Raw genomic sequence first — 17639 nt, forward strand, 5'->3', positions numbered from 1 at the left:
GAAAAAAAATAGGACTGAGACAGATTAAATCTGAACAATCCAGGTTTCAGCAAAAACAACAAGGAGTCTGGTGGCACCTTAAAGACTAACAGATTTATTTGGGCATAAGCTTTCATGGGTAAAAACCTCACTTCTTCGGATGCATCCAAAGAAGTGAGGTTTTTTACCACGAAAGCTTATGCCCAAATAAATCTGTTAGTCTTTAAGGTGCCACCAGACTCCTTGTTGTTTTTGCTGAAACCTGGATTGTTCAGATTTAATCTGTCTCAGTCCTATTTTTTTTCCCCTATAGACAAGAAACACATTTGGCTCTCTGCGCCCACAAAAGATTGCTAATCTATTAAGTGTTCTTGCCCTACTGGAATCTTCTAGCCTGTGACAATAATTATGATGGCTGACAGATACTTGTATTGCTGTTAAAAACAGTACAGCAGAACCTCAGAATTACGAACACCTCAGGAATGGAGGTTGTTCCTAACTCTGTGATGTTCGTAACTCTNTAAATCTGTTAGTCTTTAAGGTGCCACCAGACTCCTTGTTGTTTTTGTAGATACAAACTAACACGGCTAACCCCTGATACTTGACAGGTTTCAACAAGGAGATCCTAACAAGCAAATAAGATTGAGCTTCAGAAAAACTCATACTGTTCAACTACTGTTAATACTGCTTTGCAGCAGTGAAATCTTAATTAGTGTTTCCCTCCAGTTAACTGTTCCAGTGGGTAAAAGATGCCCTACATGGTTCTCATCTTCTCGCACACCCATACCCTTTTTTCACCTAAGATTTCCAGAGGGAATCCTGTCTATAAATTAGAACTAACTGGCCACAGTGTTATATGATTATTGTCTAAGTGAAATAGATTTATCATCTTCACTTTTTCATTTCCTGTTCTAAGATTTCTGTTAAATACATATTATTCATGAATTACAAAAGGACTAACAGCATGAGAGGCTATTTCCCTGGGGCTAGGTAAATTTGGAGAGTGTTTATTACAGAGATAATGTTCCTCACCAAAAACCAATTGTGCATTCTATTCAATTTATATAATCAGATGAGGCTACAGGTGTTAGACTGCTGGGGGCCAGGAGAAGCTACTGCTTCTCTTGTCATTGTCATTTTCATCCCAAAGGCCATGAGAAGGTCATCTGTCCACCCGTCTCTCTTCCTGGTCTCATGTTGTGTGTTGGCTTAGATGAGTATGCAAACTAGAAATCTATGCAGAGGTGCAGTACTAAGTATTACGGGATGCAAATGAGATATCCATAGAGAATTTCACCTCTCATAAAATCTGTTATAGGTACCCCATGTTGAATTAATCATTATTAGTGAATTTCAATCTGCTTTAATTAATATAGTCCATTAACATATAATAAAAATTCAAAAACGTAATTGTCAAATGAATCTGACTGATAATAATAAAAAAAAATCTATGCCCTCATGATATTTTTAGATTTAAGTACATAGGGACAATGTTAAATATCCAACTGCACTGGATACATATGCCTTCATCTGGAAGCCTTGCCTAGGTCTACACTGCAAATAATCACCAAGAGGTTTGCTTTTCTTCTTACCCTCTTTGTCTTGGGTACGTATGCACTCATATGGTGTTGAAATGAAGAATGAACATCCCTCTGTCTCTGGTTCATAGATTCTAGGAATGGAAGGGACCTCGAGAGGTCATCGAATCCAGTCCCCTGCCTGCATGGCAGGACCAAATACTGTCTAGACCATCCCTGATAGACATTTATCTAACCTACTCGTAAATATCTCCAGCGATGGAGATTCCACAACCTCCCTAGGCAATTTATTCCAGTGTTTAACCACCCTGACAGTTAGGAACTTTTTTCCTAATGTCCAACCTAGACCTCCCTTGCTGCAGTTTAAGCCCATTGCTTCTTGTTCTATCCTTGGAGGCTAAGGTGAACAAGTTTTCTCCCTCCTCCTTATGACACCCTTTTAGATACATGAAAACTGCTATCATGTCCCCTCTCAGTCTTCTCTTTTCCAAACTAAACAAACCCAGTTCTTTCAGCCTTCCTTCATAGGTCATGTTCTCAAGACCTTTGATCATTCTTGTTGCTCGTCTCTGACCCTCTCCAATTTCTCCACATCTTTCTTGAAATGCGGTGCCCAGAACTGGACACAATACTCCAGCTGAGGCCTAACCAGAGCAGGGTAGAGCGGATGAATGACTTCCTCGTGCTCACAACACACCTGTTAATACATCCCAGAATCATGTTTGCTTTTTTTGCAACAGCATCACACTGTTGACTCATATTTAGCTTGTGGTCCACTATAACCCCTAGATCCCTTTCTGCCGTACTCCTTCCTAGACAGTCTCTTCCCATTCTGTATGTGTGAAACTGATTTTTTCTTCATAAGTGGAGCACTTTGCATTTGTCTTTGTTAAACTTCATCCTGTTTACCTCAGACCATTTCTCCAATTTGTCCAGATCATTTTGAATTATGACCCTGTCCTCCAAAGCAGTTGCAATCCCTCCCAGTTTGGTATCATCCGCAAACTTAATAAGCGTACTTTCTATGCCAATATCTAAGTCGTTAATGAAGATATTGAACAGAGCCGGTCCCAAAACAGACCCCTGCAGAACCCCACTCGTTATGCCTTTTCAGCAGGATTGGGAACCATTAATAACAACTGTCTGAGTATGGTTATCCAGCCAGTTATGCACCCACCTTATAGTATCCCCATCTAAATTGTATTTGCCTAGTTTATCGATAAGAATATCATGCGAGACCGTATCAAATGCCTTACTAACATCTAGGTATACCACATCCACAGCTTCTCCTTTAGCCACAAGACTTGTTATCCTATCAAAGAAAGCTATCAGATTGGTTTGACATGATTTGTTCTTTACAAATCCATGCTGGCTGTTCCCTATCACCTTACCACCTTCCAAGTGTTTGCAGATGATTTCCTTAATTACTTGCTCCATTATCTTCCCTGGCACAGAAGTTAAACTAACTGGTCTGTAGTTTCCTGGGTTGTTTTTATTTCCCTTTTTATAGATGGGCACTATATTTGCCCTTTTCCAATCTTCTGGAATCTCTCCCGTCTCCCATGATTTTCCAAAGATAATAGCTAGAGGCTCAGATACCTCCTATATTACCTCCTTGAGTATTCTAGGATGCATTTCATCAGGCCCTGGTGACTTGCAGGCATCTAACTTTTCTAAGTGATTTTTAACTTGTTCTCTTTTTATTTTATCTGATAAACACTACCTCCTTCCCATTAGCATTCACTATGTTAGGCATTCCTTCAGACTTCTCGGTGAAGACCGAAACAAAGAAGTCATTAAGCATCTCTGCCATTTCCAAGTTTCCTGTTACTGTTTCTCCCTCTTCACTAAGCAATGGGCCTATCCTGTCTTTGGTCTTCCTCTTGCTTCTAATGTATTGATAAAAAAGTCTTCTTGTTTCCCTTTATTCCCATAGCTAGTTTGAGCTCATTTTGTGCCTTTGCCTTTCTAATCTTGCCCCTGCATTCCTGTGTTGTTTGCCTATATTCATCCTTTGTAATCTGTCCTAGTTTCCATTTTTTATATGACTCCTTTTTATTTTTTAGATCATGCAAGATCTCGTGGTTAAGCCAAGGTGGTCTTTTGCCACATTTTCTATCTTTCCTAACCAGCGGAATGACTTGCTTTTGGGCCCTTAATAGTGTCCCTTTGAAAAACTGCCAACTCTCCTCAGTTGTTTTTCCCCTCAGTCTTGATTCCCATGGGACCTTACCTATCAGCTCTCTGAGCTTACCAAAATCTGCCTTCCTGAAATCCATTGTCTCTATTTTGCTGTTCTCCCTTCTACCCTTCCTTAGAATTGCAAACTCTATGATTTCATGATCACTTTCACCCAAGCTACCTTCTACTTTCAAATTCTCAATGAGTTCCTCCCTATTTGTTAAAATCAAGTCTAGAACAGCTTCCCCCCTAGTAGCTTTTTCAACCTTCTGAAATAAAAAGTTGTGTGCAATGCAGTCCAAGAATTTGTTGGATAGTCTGTGCCCCGCTTTGTTATTTTCCCAACATATATCCAGATAGTTGAAGTCCCCCATCACCACCAAATCTTGGGCTTTGGATGATTTTGTTAGTTGTTTAAAAAAAGCCTCATCCACCTCTTCCACCTGATTAGGTGGCCTGTAGTAGATTCCTAGCATGACATCTCCCTTGTTTTTTACCCCTTTTAGCCTGACCCAGAAACTCTCAACACTTCCATCTCCTATGTCCATCTCTACCTCAGTCCAAGTGTGTACATTTTTAATATATAAAGGCAACACTTCCTCCCTTTTTCCCCTGTCTATCCTTCCTGAGCAAGCTGTACCCATCCACACCAACATTCCAATCATGTGTATTATCCCACCAAGTTTCAGTGATGCCAACAATGTCATAGTTGTATTTATTTATTAGCACTTCCAGTTCTTCCTGCTTATTACCCATACTTCTTGCATTTGTATATAGGCATCTAAGATACTGGTTTGATCTTTCCTCCCAGTTTTGTCCTGACCCTCCTTTCTCTCTGCCAGTATAGCCAACACTCCCTCTTGTTTCTGACCCATCTCCCAGGTCTCCATGTTCCCCACTTACCTGTGGGCTTTGTTCACCTGTCCCCGTCGAACCTAGTTTAAAGCCCTCCTCACTAGGTTAGCCAGTCTGTGTCCAAATAGGGTCTTTCCCCTCCTCGAAAGGTGAACGCCATCTCTGCCTAGCAATCTTTCCTCGAATAGCATCCCGTGGTCTAGGAAGCCAAAGCCCTCCTGGCGACACCATCTTCGCAGCCAGGCATTCACCTCTATGATGCATCTGTCTCTGCCCGGGCCCATACCTTTGACAGGAAGAATCAAAGAGAATACCACCTGCACTTCAAACTCCTTCACCCGTACTCCCAGAGCCCTGTAGTCACAACGCGCAATATCATTTGTGCCCACATGGATGAGTAGCATGGGGTAGGAGTCAGAGGGCTGGATAATCCTCCTTGACAATGCCTCCGTAACATTTCGGATACGGGCTCCCAGCAGGCAGCATACGTCCCGAGATGAAATGTCAGGGCGACAGATGGGCACCTCCGTCCCCCTCAGCAGAGAGTCTCCGACCACCACTAACCTACATTTCCTATTTGCAGTGGTGGCAACAGACCTCCCAGCCTTAGGGGTATGAGGCTTCTCCTCCTTTACTGTAGGAAGTGATTCCTTCTTTCCTGTATCAAGAAAAGCATAACGGTAACCTATTACCATGGCGGGAGGGTTCGGAGCAGGGGTGGAGCACTGCCTGCTGCCGGAAGTAACCAGCTGCCAATGTCCACCCTGAGCCATCTCCTCCTCCACCAGTGGTGTATCAGCAGTCCTGTGTACTGGGACAGCTACCTCAGCTGTCTCCACATGGACACTGTCCAGGAATTGCTCGTGGATTCGGATGCTCCTCAACCTAGTCACCTCCTCCTGTAGCTCTCCCACCTGTTGCCTGAGAGATTCCACCAGCAGGCACCTTTCACATTGGATGGTCCCCCCAGGCTGGATATCAGTAAGTGGAAATTGCAAGTTACAGTCTCTGAAAAACAACCCCAGGATCTGGGTAGAAGCATCCATGCTCAGGCGCTCTGTCTGGCTACAGGCGCAGGTAGAGGAGACAGAAACAGTGCTGGTAAGCAGTCTCTGCTCTTTGGTGTTCTGGCTCTGCTTACCTCTGAGTGCTGCACTGCACCGGGCTTGGATCCTCCCTTTTAAGGAGCTTCCCCTCTCCAGGTTTGATGGGCCTCACAGGTGCATCAGGTTGGGGCTACATGTGCTCAGAGGAATTCTTTATGCCCTTCCTGATTTGGTCTCCCCAGAGACACCTCTGCCTGCAAAGATCTCCATTTACAGAGTTCTCAGTGCTGGATCAGAACCTGATGTTAGTCATGACAGACATGGGGGGAGAGTAACAAGAGTAACAAGACACTGGGCAGGGAATAGGGAGGGAAGACAAGGTTAACAGCCATAGAATGCTTTTGTTCTCACTGGAGCCTAACACTTAATTTGGTGGAGTAAGGAAGTTTTTTGGTTTGCTTTTTTAAAACTTAGAGTAAATAGATGTCTTTGTGTAGTGTAACCAAGAGCCAGGAAAATAAGGACCAATTACCTCTATAAGTAATGGAGTACAATGTCCTGGCTTACTGTAATATTATCTATTTATCTCTTAAATCACTTACACAATAATCATTCTACTAAAGTCACTTTTCTCCTTTAGGCTATCTCAGCCATTAAGGGATCATCAAGGGCAGAAGGTGCATCCATTTTTCAAGTTATTGAGGCTTCCCTTTATTCATTTACTTGTAGCACAAGATTTCTCCAATAATTATGGGCCTGCACTTGATTTTCTTTCTGTCCAATGGCAGACCTAAGTCAATTGGGTATTTTTAATAAGGAATTCTATAATCTGCACATGCCTTTCAGATTTATTTCCTTTCTTTTGATTAACTAATAAGACTGAGAGGTGATTGGGCTAAACTTTCTACTCTTCTTTCTAGAGCAGTGGTGGGCAGCCCGCAGCCCATCATGGTAATTTGCTGGCGGGCCGCCGGACAGTTTATTTACATGGGAGCTGTGGGAAGTGATATGGGCTGCAGGGATGTGCTGGCCGCTGCTTCCAGCGACTCCCATTGGCTGGGAACGGTGAACCGCGGCCCCTGGGAGCTGCAGGCCGCCATGTAAATGTAAACAAACTATCTGGTGGCCCACCAGTGGATTACCATGGCGGGACACGTGTGGCCCGAGGGCCGCAGGTTGCCCACCACTATTCTAGAGTATTTAGTTGGGTATTTACATTCTAGGTTATAGAAGTTGGGAAATTATATCCTGAGTAGTTCTTTGTCTATAACCAGCAAAGACTATTTAGTTTTATGACCTGAGTTAGTCAAAAGACTGCTGAGTACTCTAGACATGAAGGTTTTTGTTGATCTCAAGTTAGAAATTTGTCCTCAACTTGAATAAAGAACTCATCGAAATCATACAATCATAGAATATCAGGGTTGGAAGGGATCTCAGGAGGTCATCTCGTCCAACCCCCTGCTCAAAGCAGGACTAATTCCCAACTAAATCATCCCAGCCAGGGCTTTGTCAAGCCTGACCTTAAAAACCTCTAAGGAAGGAGATTCCACCACCTCCCTAGGTAACCCATTCCAGCGCTTCACCACCCTCCTAGTGAAAAAGCTTTTTCCTAATATCCAACCTAACCCACCCTCCACAGCAACTTGAGACCATTACTCCTTGTTTTGTCATCTGCTACCACTGAGAACAGTCTAGATCCATCCTCTTTGGAACCCCCTTTCAGGTAGTTGAAAGCAGCTATCAAATCTCCCCTCATTCTTCTCTTCTGAAGACTAAACAATCCCAGTTCCCTCAGCCTCTCCTCATAAGTCATGTACTCCAGCCCCCTAATCATTTTTGTTGCCCTCCGCTGGACTCTTTCCAATTTTTCCACATCCTTCTTGTAGTGCGGGGCCCAAAACTGGACATAGTACTCTAGCTGAGGCCTCACCAATGTCGAATAGAGGGGAATGATCACATCCCTCGATCTGTTGGCAATGCCCCTACTTATACAGCCCAAAATGCCATTAGCCTTCTTGGCAACAAGGGCACACTGTTGATTCATATCCATCTTCTCATCCACTGTAACCCCTAGATCCTTTTCTGCAGAACTGCTGCCTAGCCATTCGGTCCCTAGTCTGTAGCAGTGCAGGGGGTTCTTCCGTCTCTGCACTTGTCCTTGTTGAACTTCATCAGATTTCTTTTGGCCCAATCCTCTAATTTGTCTAGGTCCCTCTATATCCTATACCTACCCTCCAGCGTATGTACCATTCCTCCCAGTTTAGTGTCATCTGCAAACTTGCTGAAGGTGCAGTCCACGCCATCCTCCAGATCATTAATGAAATGCATTCCAGGTTACCAGATAATATGGATGTTAACAGATTACTAAATGTTTAAAACAACAGTCTAGTTGCCCACCACTTATTATTTGCCACAGCTCAACATTCTTAATTACACAGAGTAGGATCTTCCTCCAAGACTCATTCAGTTTAAATCTATGGCACAATTTACAATTAGTCACAATCAATGTGAGGAAGACTAGTAAAATCTCTTCCTGTAGGTTTGGATATATTTTGGATAGTTTTCCTCATATAAGCCTATTAACAATTTAATTTTTTTACCATTTCCTTTCAACTCTTTCCACCTCCACCACCAAAAGGAGAAGAGAAGATACAATAAAAAAACTCCAATGGCCACATGTTCTGATAAAAGAGACTGTTCTATTTCAGTTCTACAGTTATACTTTTTAATTGTCCCCCTGTGGGAGAATTGTCTTAAATTTCTTTCTATGGACATTATTAAACTAAAATACATATTCAAAATAAAACAGAAAACCTATAGTCTTAAAGCCTGATTATGATCTCATATGCACAGTCATGTATCTCTTATAAGACCAGACACTGCACATATATGTATGGTACAAGAAAAGGTGCCAGTTTTATGAGATGTACTATGATCTGCACTCATTTCATGTCATGTACTGTACAACATTTCTATGTTGCTTTGAGATCTGGGGACACAGAATCTTATAGTATCTCTAGTTATGTGGGAATAAATTGTTGTTTGAATGACCTGTCATGGAGCTCAGCTGTAAAACATCATGCATGATCCATAGTTCAGTACAGCAAACAACTCCTTGGTGAGAATTCTAAAAAATGTAGAAAAGCAGGGAAAACACAAAATTGAACACCAGTCTTTCCACAGTCTTAGTTAAAATCCCAAATGCAGTGAATTTCCATGCTCTAGACCCTAATTCTGCAATTAGACTTGTCTGTACTGACAGGAGTGACATTACCTTCATTTTGCTTGAGGGGACCATGGAGGGTTGCACAGTTCATTGTCATTTTTATTAAAACAGATAAGAATGGACTCTGGGTTGTGACCCTTCTATTCGATGAAACCTCTAAAAATCACTCAGCTGCAGAGATAACATTCAAGATCACCCTCGAGGCTGCATGTGCTCTATAGCAAGAGAACAAAAGAGCCCAGTGAGAATGCTAAACATTTTTTTTCCTGGTTTCTTCCAGACGCACGTGTTCTATATACTTGTCCTAGAAGATCAGCCCCAAAAGTTTTGCATGTGAAGGGAAATTCAGACATTTTGATTTTATTGCAAGTTTCTAATCACTCTTTCTGTGCTATTACTTTTCCCGCTTCCTCCTCTTTGCTGTTTTTATCATGTTCACATTGCCTTGACAAGACACAAAGAAACAGGAAAATCCTGCTATCAGTCTCCAGGGCTGTAAGGCGCTCTCCTTGCAGCAGAAGCAATGCAGTTCCCCTGCGCTGGGATTGGGACAGTATTTAAGGAACTCATGCAGACATTCACTATGCTGATGGCATGGTGACCCATGTAAATTCATGGATATTAAATAGATGCAGTAGGCGTATGTCCCCTCCATTTTGAAGAGCAAAGACTCTGGGTGAAGAACTGGCACTATTGAAGTCAATGGGAGTTTTGCTACTGACTTCAATGAGCCAGGGTTTTACCCTGTATAGACGAGTGGAGAGAGAGTTTTAGAGACAAGTTATGGTGAATCTGGCCTAATGGAGCCACGACTATGAAAATCCATCTGCCATTCCTACCATAGGTGGTGGAAGGGGCATCAGCTGTTTGAGTTACTGCAGAATTCTCTATTGTACCAGAGTAGAAGTCCTCAACACACACATTATATTCTCAGGCTGGGTTGAGGACTTTACCCTAAAAGTTATAGACACATGGTTGTAGTAATGTGTACTTTTCAAATATAAAATGGAGAAATGTCTCATAAAATCATATTACAGCTGCACTCAATAACATTTCATTCCAAAAATTGCTTTCTGCCAATGCAGTTCCATTTGCTTTTGTCAGTAGAAAGTGGTGTTAATTATAATGAAGATTAAATTTGTGCATGGCAGCAGTGCTAAATTTTCCTTTTACTGCAAGAGTTTGGCATGGGCTGAATCTTACCTTTATGATCAGCAGTGCATACGTAATTCAATTAATTGATTTATTATATTTCAATTTATAACAAGAAAGGGCGCCTATTTCAAGGCTCTGAATGCCCTCCCAGTTTTTTAACATTACAAAATCAAAATATATATATATATATCAGTCAGTCTCAGACATTCTATTCTATTCTATGCAGGTTCTTATACCAGCTTCATCATAACAGTATCTGAGTGTTTTCCAGTTAAGCATTCAATGCTGTGGCTAACATTTTGTTAAGAGAAGTAGCTCTTAATAAAAAATTTTAACACCCCAGTACAACAGCACCTAAATATTCCTTAACACTCCTCAAAAGCCTCGTGAAATAAAAAGGCCCTCCAGTGCCTCTTGAAAGTAGAAAAATCCAGGCTATTTTGTACCAAGGGTGGAAAGGTCAGAACACAAGGAAAGCTTGAAGGGGAAAAAGAGAGATTGTGCAGATGTCTCTAAAGGAGAACTATTGGGAAACACTCAGAATGTTCACTAGGCAACCAAGGGGAACTAATGAACAGGGGACCACAAACAGGGAGTTTGAGAGGAAGTTTGTAAGAGGAAGTTGTGATATAATTGCTATGGTCAGGAAGGGCCGTATTGCCTGTGCCGACACTACTCTGCTTGCACCTGCATCAAGACACAGAGCCTGACCAGGGCTGCCTCTACGATCCTGGTGGGGATTTGCAGATACTGTGACTTGAATTTCCCACACTCAAAAAGCCAGGCTGGGGCTTTGGGGCAGTGCAAAAGGTGTCTGCTGGTGGATTCTCTCAGGAAGCAGGTGGGAGAGCTACAGGAGGAGGTGATTCACTGAGGAACATCTGTGCCCACGAGGACTTCACTGAGAGTATTCATATGGAGATGTCCTAGGCTGAGGAAGCTATCCAGCTAGAGAAGACTGTGGTCATGCCCCTAGGGGGGCAGAGGATATGGCTCTGTCACAGGGAGGACACTGGCTGCTGGTTACTTCTGGCAGCAAGCAGTGCCCCACACCTACTCCGAACCCACTCACCATAGGGATGAAGAACCATTATGCTGCCCTGGCAATGTGTGATGAAGGTGGAAGAGGAAAAGCCATGTACCCCAAGACTTGGAGGATCGCAGCCACCACTCCAGGAAGAAACATAGGGTAGCGGTGGTTGGTGACTCTCTTCTGAGGGAGATATAGGCACCTATCTGTCAGCCTGACATGGCATCCCAGAAGGTATGCTGCCTGCCAAGACATTATGCAGTTCACTGACTACTACCCCATGCTACTCATCCATGTAGGCACTAATCATATTGCCAGGCATGACCCTGAGCAGATCAGAAATGACTACAGGGCTCTGGGAGTGAGGGTGAAAGAGTTGGGGGTGCAGGTGTGTTACCCAGCGTTCCCCCAAAACTATAGCTCTAGGTAAACTTTACTCTCTGTGAGGTGGTATCAGGATAGAACAAGGAGATGCAGCAATTCTGTCTGCTATATGGCTGACACAAATCGAAAACACTGCTTTCACTTACAGCCAGTATGGTATTAGTCTTCAGCCCTCCCACTAGTTCAGCCTTTAGTTGAAGTCACTGCTTTGTTTAGTCTCAAGCACATACAAACACAAAAGGTTATAGAGGACCCCAGACTGATAATTACCCCCTCAGGATTACCCCTCAGGAATTTGGAGCAGTATTTCCTGTGGCTGGCCTTCTGTCTGTGGCTAGAAATCTCTGTGTCCACAAAGCAATCCACTTGATGCAGACCCACAATACCCCTCTTATACTCAAAAAGCTAAGAGACACATCAATCAAAAAAATGTTACATAGCTGACCAAACAAAATCAGTCACTAGGCAAAAAGCAGGTGTTACAAAAATATGTCACAAAAAAAAAATTGTTAAGCAAGCAATTTCCGAGTAGTTAGTCTGGCATCATATTTCCCCATAACAGCAGTCCTGAAATATATCCAGACTTCCTGTGTATCACAGACACTTACCTCAGCATATCAGAGAGGGCATAGAGTCAAGCTCACGTCATGTGATAGCTGGTCCCCCTCCCACCCTTGCCTTAATTATGCTAAGTTCCTCCAAAGAGCATTCCGACTAAATGACTAAATGCAACAAGAAAAAAAATTGATAATCCATCCCAATAATTGACAGTCGCTAAGACACCTGGCTGGTTGTTGAACTGCTTCTCTACAGGTGGTGTTCTCTTTGATCCTTCTGGTGAAGGGTAGGGGCCCAGGCAAGACAAATGTATCCTGGAAATGCCTGGCTATGAGGATGGTATCATCAGGAGGGCTTCAGCTTCCTTGTCCATGGAATGCTGTTCCAAGATGAAGGACTGGTAAGCAAAGATGGGGTCCACCTATCGAGTAAGGAGAAGCTCATTTTGGATACAGACTGGCTAACATAGTGAGGAGATCTGTAAACAAGGTTCGAAGGGGGCAGGTGATAAAAGCTCACAGATAAGTCAAAAACATGGAGACCTGGGAGATGGGTCAGAATCGGGGGGAGCATGAACCGTTATAGCCGGGATGAGGGAGAGACAAGAGAGACCATAGGGGGAAATCAAATCGGTATCTTAGATGTCTGTATACTAGGGACTGGCAACCTTTGGCATGTGGCACACCAGGGTAAGCACCCTGGCAGGCCGAGCCGGTTTGTTTACCTGCCGTGTCCGCAGGTTTGGCCAATCACGGTTCCCACTGGCCGCAGTTCACTGTCCCAGGAAAATGAGGGCTGTGGGAAGCAGCGCAGGCCGAGGGATTTGCTGGCCACCACTTTCCGCCGCCCCCATTGGCCTGGGACGGAGAACCGCGGCAAGTGGGAGCTGCAAACGGCTGAACCTGCGGACGTGACAGGTAAACAGACCGGCCTGGCCTGCCAGGTAGCTAACCCTGGCGGGCCGCGGGCCAAAGGTTGCCGATCCCTGCTGTATACTAATGTGGAAGTATGGGGAATATGCAGGAAGAACTTGAAATGCTAGTTAAAACACAAAACACAAAACTTGAAATGCTAGTTAAAACTATAGCATAGTTTGCATCACAGAGATTTGGTAGGATAATAACGCATGACTGGACCATTGGTATAGAAGGGTACCATTTGCTTGGGAAGGACAGGCAGAGACAAAAAGGGGAGGAGGTGTTGCCTTATATATTAAAAATGTCTACACTTGGGGTATGTCTACACTAGGAAATTAGGTCGAACTTATAGAAGTTGATCTTTAGAAAGCGATTTTATACAGTCGATCGTGTATGTCCCCACTAAGCGCAGTAGGTCCTCAATACGGAGGCTAGCATCGACTCAAGGAGTGGTGCACTGTGGGTAGCTATCCCACAGTCCCCACGGCCCATTGGAATTCTGGGTTAAGCTCCCAATGCCTGATTGGGCAAAAGTATTATGGCAGATGGTTTGGGGTACATGTCGTCAGTCTCCCCTCCCTCTCTCCCTCCCTCCTTGAAAGCAATGGCAAACAATCGATTCATGCTTTTTTTCCTGGGTTACCTGTGCAGATTCCATACCAAGGCAAGCATGGAGCCCATTCAGCTCACCACTGCTGTTGTGAGCATTGTAAACACCTTGCGCATTATCCTGCAGTGTGTGCAGAACCTGGCTAGGAGCCGCCAGCACAAGGACGATTATGAGGAGGACATGGACACAGACGTTCCTGAAAGCATGGGATGTTGCAATTGGGACAGCATGGTGGCAGTGGGGCAGGTTGATACAGTGGAATGCTGATTCTGGGACAGGCAAACCAGCACAGACTGGTGGGACCGCATAGTGTTGCAAGTATGGGATGATTCCCAGTGGCTGCGCAACTTTCGCATGCATAAAGCCACTTTCATGGAACTGTGTGAGTTGCTTTCCCCCGCCCTGAAACTCAGGAATATGAAGATCAGATCTGCCCTGACAGTTGAGAAGCGAGTGAAAAAAGCCCTGTGGAAGCTTGCAATATCTGACTGATACCAGTCAGTCGGGAATCAATTCAGAGTGGGCAAATCTACCAGGGGGGCTGCTGTGATTCAAGTAGCCAAGGCAATCACTAACCTTCTGCTAGCAAGGGTAGTGACTTTGGGAAATGTGCAGGTCATAGCCGATGGCTTTGTTGCAATGGGGTTCCCTACTGTGGTGGGGCGATAGATGGAACGCATATCCCTATCTTGGCACCGGACCACCCTGCCAACCAGTACATAAACCGCAAAGGGTACTTCTTAATGGTGCTGCAAGCACTGGTGGATCACAAGGGACATTTCACCGACATCAACATGGGATGGCTGGGAAAGGTGCATGACGCTTGCATCTTTAGGAACTCCAGGCTGTTTGAACAGCTGCAAGAAGGGACTTACTTCCCAGACCAGAAAATTACTGTTGGGGATGTTGAAATGCCAATAGTTATCCTTGGGGACCCAGCCTATCCCTTGCTCCCATGGCTCATGAAACACAGGCAACCTGGACAGTAGTAAGGAGCAGTTCAACTATAGGCTGAGCAAATACAGAATGGTGGTAGAATGTGCCTTTGGACATTTAAAAGCTCGCTGGCGCTGTTTGCTGACTAGATTAGACCTCAGCACAAACAATATTCCCATTGTTATTGCTGCTTGCTGTGTGCTCCATAATATTTGTGAGAGTAAGGGGGAGATGTTTATGGTGGGGTGGGAGGTTGAGGCAAATCGCCTCGCTGCCAATTTTGAACAGCCAGACACCAGGGTGATTAGAAGAGCACAGCTAGGCATGCTGCACATCAGAGAGGTTTTGAAAACCAGTTTCATGACTGGCCAGGCAACGATGTGACAGTTGTGTGTGTTTCTCCTTGATGCAAACCCGCCCCCTTTATTGATTTTAATTCCCTGTAAGCAAACCCCTCTCCCCCTTTCAATCACAGCTGGCAAAGGAAATAAAGTCACTATTGTTTTGAAACCATGCATTCTTTATTTATTAATTTTTAAAAAAGTGAGATAACTGACAAGGTAGCCCGGGTGGGGTGGGGGAGGAGGGGAGGAGGGAAGGACAAGGCAACATTGCTTATTGTAGCCACACTACAAATCAAAACTGTTTGAATGACAGCCTTCTGTTGCTTGGGCCACTTTCTGGAGTGGAGTGGCTGGGTGCCCAGAGCCTCCCCCAACCCCTGTGTTCTTGGGCATCTGGGTGAGGAGGATATGGAACTTGGGGAGGAGGGCAGGCGATTATACAATGGATGCAGCGGCGGTCTGTGCTCTTGTTGCCTTTCCTGCAGCTCCACCAGATGCCTGATCATGTCCATTTGTCCCCCCATTAGCCTCAGCATCTGCTCCTGCGTGTTCTGATCACTCTCACTAAATGTTTTCCTAGCCTCTGCCACTGAATGCCTCCATGCATTCAGCTGTGCCCTATCAGTGCAGGACGACTGCATGAGCTCTGAAAACATGTCATTGCGAGTGCATTTTTTTCACCTTCTAATCTGCGATAACCTCAGGGATGGAGATGATACGGGGAGCACAGAAGCATTTGCACCTGCAGGGGAGATAAAATGAGAGAGTAAAATTTAAGAAGATACATTTCTGAGAACAAAAGGGAGACTCTTTCACAGTGAATCAAGCAATTTACATCAGACAACACATGTGCTTTAGGTACAAGGTCGCATTTTGTCTTTTATATAGAGCACCTGCTGGTATGGTCACACATCACACATGGCTGGGCAACAGAATTCGGTTTCCAGGCAGCCATGGTAAGCCAAAGGGTATGCAGGGTTGGCTTCTTCTGCCTTCATAATATGTGTGAATGGTTTCAAACTGCAGTGCCCTCTTTTCCCATGGCAAGCAATGCTGGTTGGGTTTGCTGTTTAAAAGGAGGGGGCTATGGTTTGGGGTTGGATGAACAGCACACCCCTCCCCCCACCATGTAGTTATTCTCAGGGATGATCCCTTTTAGCGAAGTGCAAACAGCCCAGCATGAACGGGGTCCTTTTACTGTTCCCTTACAGGAATTCCCCTATTTCAACCAGGTGACCATGAATGCTATCACTCTTCTGAGGCTGACACAGAAAGATAAAGACTGAATGTTGCATGAATGCGACCAAAACCCAGGACCATTTGCTGCCATGCTTTGTGCTGCAATGATTCCAGACTACTTGCTATTGGCTTGGCGTGGTAAAGTGTCCTACTGCGGAAGATGAAATAAGGCAGCCCTCCCCAGAAACCATCTGCAAAGGCTTTCAGAGTACCTCCAGCAGAGCTTCATGGAGATATCCCTGGAGGATTCCCACTCCATCCCCAGACACGTTAACAGACTTTTCCAGTAGCTGTACTGGCTGTGAATGCATCCCAATTTTTCAGGGCAAATCAAACATTAAACACAATTGCTTTTAATACCTGTAGTGTAGTTACAAATATGTACTCACCAGAGGTGCCTTCTCCGCCTTTAGGGTCTGGGAACCCGCCTTGGGAGAGTATTGGCTCCAGGGTGATGAAAAGGCTGCTGGGGAGAATGAAATCTCCGCTTGTCTGCTGCGTATTCTCTTCCTCAACATCCTCCTCTGTGTTCATTAATCATAGAGTATCAGGGTTGGAAGGGACCTCAGGAGGTCATCTCATCCAACCCCCTGCTCAAAGGAGGACCAATCCACTCAGATTTTTGCCCCAAATCCCTAAATGGCCCCCTCAAGGATTGAACTCACAACCCTGGGTTTAGTAGACCAATGCTCAAACCACTGAGCTATCCCTCCCCCTTTGTGTGAGACTCCCCCCTTGCAGGTGTCCACGGACACTGGTGGGGTACTGGTAGAGTCCCCCCCTAGAATGGCATGCAGCTGATCATAGAAGCGGCATGTATAGGGCTCTGACCCGGAGTGACCGTTTGCTTCCTTTGTCTTGTGGTAGGCTTGCCTCAGCTCCTTAACTTTCAGGCAGCACTGCTGTGTGTCCCTGGTGTAGCCTCTCTCCACCATGCCCTATGCAATTTTGGCATATATATTAGCATTTCTTCTTTTTGATCAGAGTTCTGCCTGCACAGATTCTTCTCCCCGTACAGCAATTAGATCCAGTGTCTCCCGTTCGCTCCATGCTGGAGCTCATTTGCAATTCTGGGATTGCATGGTCACTTGTGTTGCTGAGCTCGCCACGCTGACCAAACAGGAAATGAAATTCAAAAGTTCCTGGGGCTCTTCCTGTGTACCTGGCTGGTGCATTGGGGTTGAAAGTGCTGTCCAGAGCGGTCACACAGCAGCACTCGGGGATTGCTCCCAGAGGCCAATACTGTTGAATTGCACTCTGCTGCGTCTGCACTACCCCAAAGTTGAACCAAGAAGGTCAATTTTAGCACTACTCCACTCGCCGGAGTGGAATACAGCAGTCAATTTTAAGAGCCCTTTAGGTCGACAGAACGGGGTTGGTTGTGTAGCCGCATTGCCTGTAAAATTGACCTAACATGGTTAAATTTGATCTAATCTCGTAGTATAGACCAGGGCTTGGACTGAGATTGAAATGGAAACAGACTTGTTGAAAGTATTTGGGTAAGAATAAAAGGGGTAAAAACAAGGGTGATGTCATGGTAGGGGTTTACTACAAAGCACCTAGCCAGGAAGATAAAGTGGATGAGGCACAGGACTTGGTGGTGAGGGGAACGTCAACTACCCAGATATCTGCTGGGAAAAT

This window comes from Trachemys scripta, chromosome 1, assembly GCF_013100865.1.
Source record: "Trachemys scripta elegans isolate TJP31775 chromosome 1, CAS_Tse_1.0, whole genome shotgun sequence".
In the NCBI taxonomy this organism is placed as follows: domain Eukaryota; kingdom Metazoa; phylum Chordata; order Testudines; family Emydidae; genus Trachemys; species Trachemys scripta.